The following is a 7974-nucleotide window of genomic DNA, read 5'->3' on the forward strand; positions in this document are numbered from 1 at the left end:
TTTCTTCTTCTTCCTCCTTATCTGTCACTAGGATTCGTGAAATAGATAAAGAGTAGGCGTCTATACTTAGTTTTTTTGTGCTATTCATTATTCCAAACAGACCAGGCAGTTAAATATAAAACTCATCAATATTCAGTGTAAACTGCCCATGACAGCATCTTGGAACTGATTCTCAATATTGTTGAACACGTTCTTGAGCTTTATTTCACATCACGTTAAGCTTACCAGTAAATCCCTTTTATTGTTTTGTAAACTCTTTGAAGCCTAAATAATATTCCATGTCCTACAAAAATGTAGATTCACTTTCTTCCCTTAAAAGGCACTGATAATGTCCAGGATTTGCTTCACAGTACTGAGGGAGTGAGGGGGAGTGAAACATGATGAGCAGTGAGATGATTGTTGCTGCTGCGTGACAGGTACATTGGGGATTATTATGACATTCTGCCTACTTTTGGATATGTTTAAAATTTTCCATATTGTGGTAGGTTGCCAATGCTTCACTCCCTTTAATTGATGGGATTTCTTGCACACACCCTTTGCTGTTTGTGCAGTACCTTCCACTCTACTGGGCCCAGTATATGTCCCCTCTCTTCAGATATTGGGCTCAGCCCAAGGACATTCTTTGGCCAATGGAATGTGAGTAGACTTGACACGGGACGTCCAAGCAGGACCTGTAAATGTGCTTGCCTGGTTTGTCTTGGCTTCTTATCCCTCTGCTCTTGGCCTTTAGAAGAGTGTGCTCTGGGTAGCTGTTGATCCTTCAGCCTGAGGCCTGGAAAGAATGTAGAGTAGACCTCTAACTTGACTCAATTTGGGGTCCAGCCCAGCCCAGCTCAGACTAGCCCCAAATGGCCAAACCATAGACACCCTGCAGAGCTCTGATAGTCAAAAAAATGTTTGTTGTTTCAAGTCATAGGGATTTTGGAATTGTTTGTTATGGCACATTATCATCAGAGAAACCTGACTAATACACGTAAATTATTTTCCTAAATAAAGAAAAGCATTATTAAAAATCTATATTCTATGTTAAAAGTTGTATGCATCTTAGTTCAGTTTAAATTTAAATATAATTAAATTTGATTTAAGTTATTTAGCTCTTTTCCTATCTAGAGTTCATCAATATCTGTTTAACAAATTGTAAGGCTAGTAATTTCCCCATTGGCCCCAAGGGTCCTGCTTTGTCCATAGGAATTGAGAGGGATGACAAGAGAACTTTTTCTGTTGTTGCTTTAAGGCCAGAGACCCACTCAAACTCTGTTTAAGGACAGAAAGTGTGCAGTGAGGATTCTCGCCAGAGTCCAAGGGCAGGAACTTGGCTTAGCTGATCTGTAGGGGAACAAGAATTAAATTGGAACCAAAGTAAAGGCAGAGTCAATACATATGGGTTGTGAAAGCTGGGAGCTTAGGGTTAGCCTTGCACATCTTAGCTATTGTACATTTTGTATTTATTATGACAATTACCTGGCAGATGACAATAAAGTGCCTTGTCCTATATTATACAATGTTTCAGTAAATGAAAGTATCTTGAGGAAGTGGAACCTTTCTGAAATTTGCAAAAGGCAAAAGGCTTGTAGTGGTTGTGATAACTTGATTTATCTCCTAATCTCTTTCATCAACTGTCTTTCTCAGGTTTTTTTCAGGATTTTTATTGTTTCCTAGTTTCAACTTGTGCTTGGTACATTGTTTTAGGTTGAAGTTAATGGACTTTGAGAGAAGGGTCATATTTTTCCACTTAATGATCAGTGTCTTACTTAGGGTTCCCCTAAAAGGCAGATTCTAACAAAAGGACTTGTGTATGAGTAGTTTATTAGGAAGAAAACACCAGGAAAGCACAAGTGAAGGAGATAGGGAGTGAGGCAGGGAAGGAGAGAAGCCAATAAAAGGCATGTCAGTGAGCAGGTTGGTGGTGGGCATGCAGGGCTCAGCTCACTGAAGACCGTCTGTGATACCACACAGAACATGCTTCAGATTTCCTTGTGTGATGGTTAACTTTATGTGTCAACTTGACTAGGTCACAGGGTGCCCAGATATGTGACTAAACCCCCTGCTGGTTGTGTCTGTGAGGGTGTTTCTGGAAGGGAGTAGTATCTGAATCAGTAGACTGAACAAAGCAGATTGCTCTCCCCAGTGAGGGTGGGCCTCATCCAACTCGCTGAGTATCTGTATTGAACAAAAGGGTGGGGAGAGGGGCAGTTTGTTCTGTCTGACTGACTGCTGAGCTGGGATATCAGTCTTTTCCTGCTCTCGTAATGGGACTCACATCATCAGTGCTTCTGGTTCTCAGGCCTTCAGACTCAGGCTGGAACTAAACCACTGCCTCTCCTGGGTCTCCAGCTTGCAGATGGCAGATTATGGGACTTCTCAAGAGAATCCTTATAATAAGTCATATATCTGTCTCACAATTAGAAAGGAAGAAGTAAAATTGTCTCCATTTGCAGATGATGTGATTTTATATATAGAAAATCCTAAAGAACCAATCAAAAACTGTTAGATCTAATCAATGGATTCATTGCAGTTGCGGGATACAAAAAGAAATAAATCTCACTTATAATAGTATCAAAAAATAGGAATAAATTTAACTAAGGAGGTGAAATATCTCTACTTGAAAAACTGTGAGACATTGATGAAGGAAATAAAGGAGACACAAATAAATGAAAACATATGTTGTGTTCACAGATTGGAAGAATATTGTTAAAATGTCAGTTCTACCAAGAGCCATCTATAGTCAATGTAATCCTTATTAATATTCCAATGGAATTTTTTGCAGATGTAGAAGAAATACTCCTAAAATTTATATGGAACCACAAAAGATCCTGAAAAGCCAAAGAAATCCTGAGAAAGAAGAAAAAAATCAAAAGGCATTATACTTCCTGATTTCCAGCTATAGTATAAAACAATAGTCATCAAAACAGTATGGTACTGGCATAAAACCAGACAAATAGACCAATAAATCAAGAGCCCAGAAATAAAGCCAAGTATACGGCCAATTCATATTTGACAAGATAGCCAAGAACACTTAATGGGAAAAGACAGTCTCTTCAATAAATGGTGCTGGGGTAACTGGGTATTCATGTATAAAAGAATGAAACTAGACCCATATCTTACACCACTACAAAAATTAACTCACAAGGTCAAAGACTTAAACGTAAGACCTAAAACTATAAAACTCCCAGGGGGTAAAAAAGGAATAAAGCTCCTTGACACAGGTTTTGGTAATCATTTTTTGGATATGACACCTAAAGCAACAAAATGAAAACCAGACAATGGGAACTACATCTCTAAACTAAAAAGCCTCTGCACAGCAAAAGAAACCATCAACAAAGTGAACAGACAAGCTACACAGTGGGAAAAATTATTTGCAAACTATGTATCTGATAATGGGGTTCACATCCAAAATATATAAAGACCTTATAAAACTCAGTAGTTAAAAAAAAAAAAAGCCCAAGTAACTCAACTGAAAAATGGGCAAAGGACCTGAATAGATATTTCTCCAGAGGGAATATAAGAAAGGCAAACAGGTACATCAAAAGACACTTAATGTCACTAGTTTTTAGGGAAATGCAAATTAAAACCACAATGAGATAGCACCTCACACCTGTTTGAATGGCCATTATCCAAAAGACAAGAGATAAATGCTGGCATAGATGTAGAGAAAAGGGCACCCTTGTGCACTGTTGGCAGGTTGTATATTGGTACAGCCACTATGGAAAACAGTATGGAAGATCCTCAAAAAATTAAAAATAGAACTACCATATGATCCAGTAATTCCACTCCTGGAAATATATCCAAAGGAAATGAAAACACTAACCCAAAAAGATATCTGTACCCCCATGTTCACTGCAGCATTATTTACAACAGCCAAGACATGGAAACAATCTAAGTACTCATTGATGGAGGAATGAATAAAGAAGTTGTGTTATTACATACAATGGAATATTAGTCAGTCATGAAAAAGCCGAGGATTTCTTACCATTTGTGACATCATGGATGGACCCTGAAGGCCTTATGCCAAGTGAAATCAGTCAGATAGAGAAAGATAAACACCATATGATCTCACTTATATGTAGAATCTAAACAAGAGCAACAACAAACCAAACCCACAGAAAAAGAGATCAGATTTGTGCTTACGGAGGCTGTGGGTGGTGGAGGGGAAACTGGAGGAAGGTAGTCAAAAGGAACAAGCTTCCAGTTATAAGATAAATAAGTACTAGGGGAGTAGTGTACACCGTGATGACTCTAGCTAACACTGCTGTCCCGTACATCAGGAAAGTCGTTAAGAGAGTAAATCCTAAGGGTTCTCATTACAGTGTTGCAGTACATCAATTACTTCTCAATAAATCTGAAAAAATATACATTTTGGAAAAAAAAAAATAAGACCAAGAGGAGGAAGCTGTAGATGTAGTGTCAACAGAGGAAACTAATTTTTAGCTGAGGTCAAACCCAACCAGAAGCCGAAGGGTGAAATGCTGTGAAAGACACTTGAAGGCATAGTATCCAAAGATGAATTCTTACTGAGCTGATGTGGCCCCAGGAATGTGTCTTGAGCATATTTGGGTGCTGTCTCCTACAGGTATGCATTCTGCTTCCTCTGAATTGATTCACTGATTTTTTTTTCAAGCACCTCACTTGGCAGTAATTTTTTTAATTCTTCCTTCTCAACACGCTGTTTTCTGCCTATGTGTAGATAAATATTTGAAAGTGAGGCTGTATCCTCATGCTCTGCACGGGAGCTTGCCAAGAAACTTCCTGATCAGAAGGTTTAATTGAGTCAGGCGATGAAGTCTGTCTGCAGGTGGCGGGGCCAGCAGAAGGCACAAGTACCCATCTCTCTGACGAGACCACAGATGGGACACCCGCTGCCAGCTGGTTGGAAGGAAATTTGTGTTCGTAGCCCTTCTGCCAGTGCCCAGGCAGTGCCCAAGTGAGGTGTCCTTAAAATAAATTCATTATTTCAGGGTCTAGGCTCTGTTTTTAACTTGAGAATAGTTTACTAAACTATCCAGAATGTAAATTATTCAGAATTATCCAGTAGGCGGAAGTGCCAAGCTCTTTTGCAGCCCTTGATGGATTCTGCTTGCGAACCTACCAACCCAGAGGGCCTGAGGCTTCTCACTGTTTAAAGCCTCCAGTTAAGAAATAAATTGCTTGGCCAAGTAAGTGCCCACTCTGAATGCTACCTGTTCTGGAATGCCCGCGTCAAATTCCTAAAAAGGCATTTTACTCAAAGTCAAGGTGACAGGGCTTTGATTTTCTCACATGCACAGTCGTTACCAATAAAGATCCAATGTAGATCAAAAACCAGTTCTGAGAATCAAATAAGTGAAAGGATGAGAAAACAAACAGAAAAATCCAAAGGGCTGGGGAAGAAATGAGATCATAAGGGATTCACTCCACAGAGGAATCCTCTTGGGAAAGTGATATCTTCCCCCAACATTAATTCACTGGATAGTGGAACTTCAAGAACCTGGAAATAGGGTGGCCCACCAGGATGCTGGATAGCTTTTTCACCTTCTTCGTCTTTTTTTTTTTAATGGAGGTACTGAGGATTGAACCCAGGACCTCATGCATGCAAAGCATGCACTGTACCACTAAGCATGTGCTGTATCTTCACCACCCACCGGCTGCCTTAAGAGAAAACAAACCAACAGCTATACCAGCAGGCGTTGGTCTGCTCCACAATAAACACTTGCATATGGATCTCACTTGAATCCGGCAAACATTTTTTTAAGCACACACTCTATGCCAGATATTATTCAGAGCTATTTGGGCTTAAGAGTCAGGGCTATCTCTCAATGATCTTTTTCTTTCTGGCTCAATGTAGGCTCCTACCAAGGCTGTTGGCATAAAAATGAGTCAGATAATGTCTCATCAGACTGTAGGGAAGAGAAGAAAGGAGGAAGCAGATGCAAGCATCAGTCAGGATGTAAGGGGTGTCCCCCTTTTCTGACACCTGCCAACACGCCCTGCTGCAGACCCCTCAGCAGTGCACAGGGCATGCGCGGTGCTGCCCCCACACCCAGGTCTTCCCAGGCTCTCTTCTTGGCCTGGGTTTGATGGTGAATTTAGGTTTTGCCTCTGATGACTGGAGAAATAAGAATTCACCTTGTGAGGTTTTGCTAAAACTTTCAGAGCCATTGCTGGAACATCCTACAAAAGCCCATTCTCTTCGTAGATGCCCTATTTCGACTGACAGTTATAGCTGAAATGAAAGAAACTTTGTTCATCCTCTTAGGTTCAGTACTGACGCCTTGGTCCCCATAATAAGAACTAACCCGGCCCCACAAATCTTACTAATAAGAATAGATCAGATGTGCTCTTTGCTACGTGTAGCTGCTAGTTATCCTTGGCAAGAATGGCCAAGGGGTGCGGGGTGACCGGGAAAGCCTGAGTAAGTTCAAGGTAACACTGCATCCTGCCTCACACTGTGACAGAAGTCTGACTTCCTTCCCCACCAGGTCGCTCACCACAGATGCTAATAAGTAGTCGTACCAGACAGACCTTTCTTTCCACTGCCTTTCATTGCCTCTGCCTTTTTCTTGTTCCGTGGCAAAACGGGGCAGGCAGAGGAAGGATGCTGGCCCAAGAGACTTACATAATTCAGAGCCTTTGAGAAGAGTCGGTGGAGCTACATGACTAGATCCTAATTATTTCCCCCTCAGCCCCAGTTACGTGTTGGGAATTTTCAGGCTCTCCACCACATTTATCATCTTCAAATTCTCATGGATTATGAAAACCAAAAGGCCTGATCCTGAAGCTTAACATTGTTTCCAGTGCCAGCAAGAGGCTTAAAGGATTAGGTCACGAGGCTCTCGGAGAGGGTAGTTTCTGTCTTAAGTGGGTAAATAACGACCTCAAATCTGGCTGGGACTGTCTTGCTAGAAAATCTCTGTCTTCTCATCATTGTCAAAGGGCCTCCAGCATTATTGTTTCTTACAATGACACTGAGAACTTTGGACACAAGGTGAAGACGGCGTGTGATCAAAATGATTATGGCTTCGCACTTATGTGGCCACTTTAGAAAGTGATCTGCAAGGTCCTAACTTTCTTATCCTCTTTTAGTATGTTCCCAGAGAATTTGGGAAGAGTTGAGCCACTTCCCCTCAGTATGTTTTCAGTGTGGGGGTCATAGACATTTTTTATGAAATGGCCCAAATCTAAAGCAAAGTTTTACTTGGATAATATTTAATTTTTTTTCCCTTTTGTTGGGGAAGGTAATTAGGTTTATTTACTTTTATTTTTTTAAGTGAAAGTACTGGGGATTGAACCCAGGACCTCTGTGCAGGATAGGCACGCACTCTAACCACTGAGTTATACCCTCTCCACATCAGATATTTTAACTTCTGTTTATTGAATGTTCATCTAAGGCTGGGCATTATTTTTAGGTGCTCTGGTCCGGACCCCAAGGTCAGGCACAGGGCGCTCTCAAAAGGGGTGGTTGAAAAGGGGTGGAGTGAAGAGACAATTTTGGGAAGTTAACAGGGGACATTGTCCTGCTAGCAACAGTCTCTACCACTCATTGGCTCGAAGGAGGTGGAGTTTCAAAGCTAATGCGGTTCTACATGAGAACCACGAGGCGGGAGAACTTGCGCTCTGCCTCGGCTGTCCAGTCTCCGGGCTGTGCTCTGCACTGGTCACATCCAACCAGAAGCCACAGGGAAGGGCTGCTGGGCGAGAACGTCATTAGAGAGCAGCTTCCTGGGGCACAGAGAGGGGCCAGGCTGGGTCTCATGTTCACTTTATTGTTCTCATCACGATTTTACAGAGAAACAGAGGTTCAAGAAGTGGCCCGCAGTCACCCAGGCAGGGGGTGGTGGACCTGGGATCTGTGTCCAGACGCTCTCCTTCCAGACCCTGAGCCCCTTCCTAGTAATCCTGCTGCCCTGCCATTGGGTGCCTCTGGGCACAAAACGCTGAGCAAATCCCAGAGCCACTCTGGACCCATGCGGCTCTACTGATCTCCCTTAGCCATTGTGT

General features: G+C 41.9%; 1 non-coding gene across 1 annotated transcript; it reads right to left on the reverse strand.

Moving 5' to 3' along the window:
• Window positions 1-7244: 7244 nt before the first annotated feature.
• TRNAD-AUC (transfer RNA aspartic acid (anticodon AUC)) lies at window positions 7245-7318 on the reverse strand. The gene has a single exon. It is a non-coding gene; the product is annotated as a tRNA-Asp (tRNA).
• Between the last annotated feature and the right edge of the window lie 656 nt (window positions 7319-7974).

Source organism: Vicugna pacos, chromosome 19, assembly GCF_048564905.1.
Source record: "Vicugna pacos chromosome 19, VicPac4, whole genome shotgun sequence".
Taxonomy (NCBI): Eukaryota; Metazoa; Chordata; class Mammalia; order Artiodactyla; family Camelidae; genus Vicugna; species Vicugna pacos.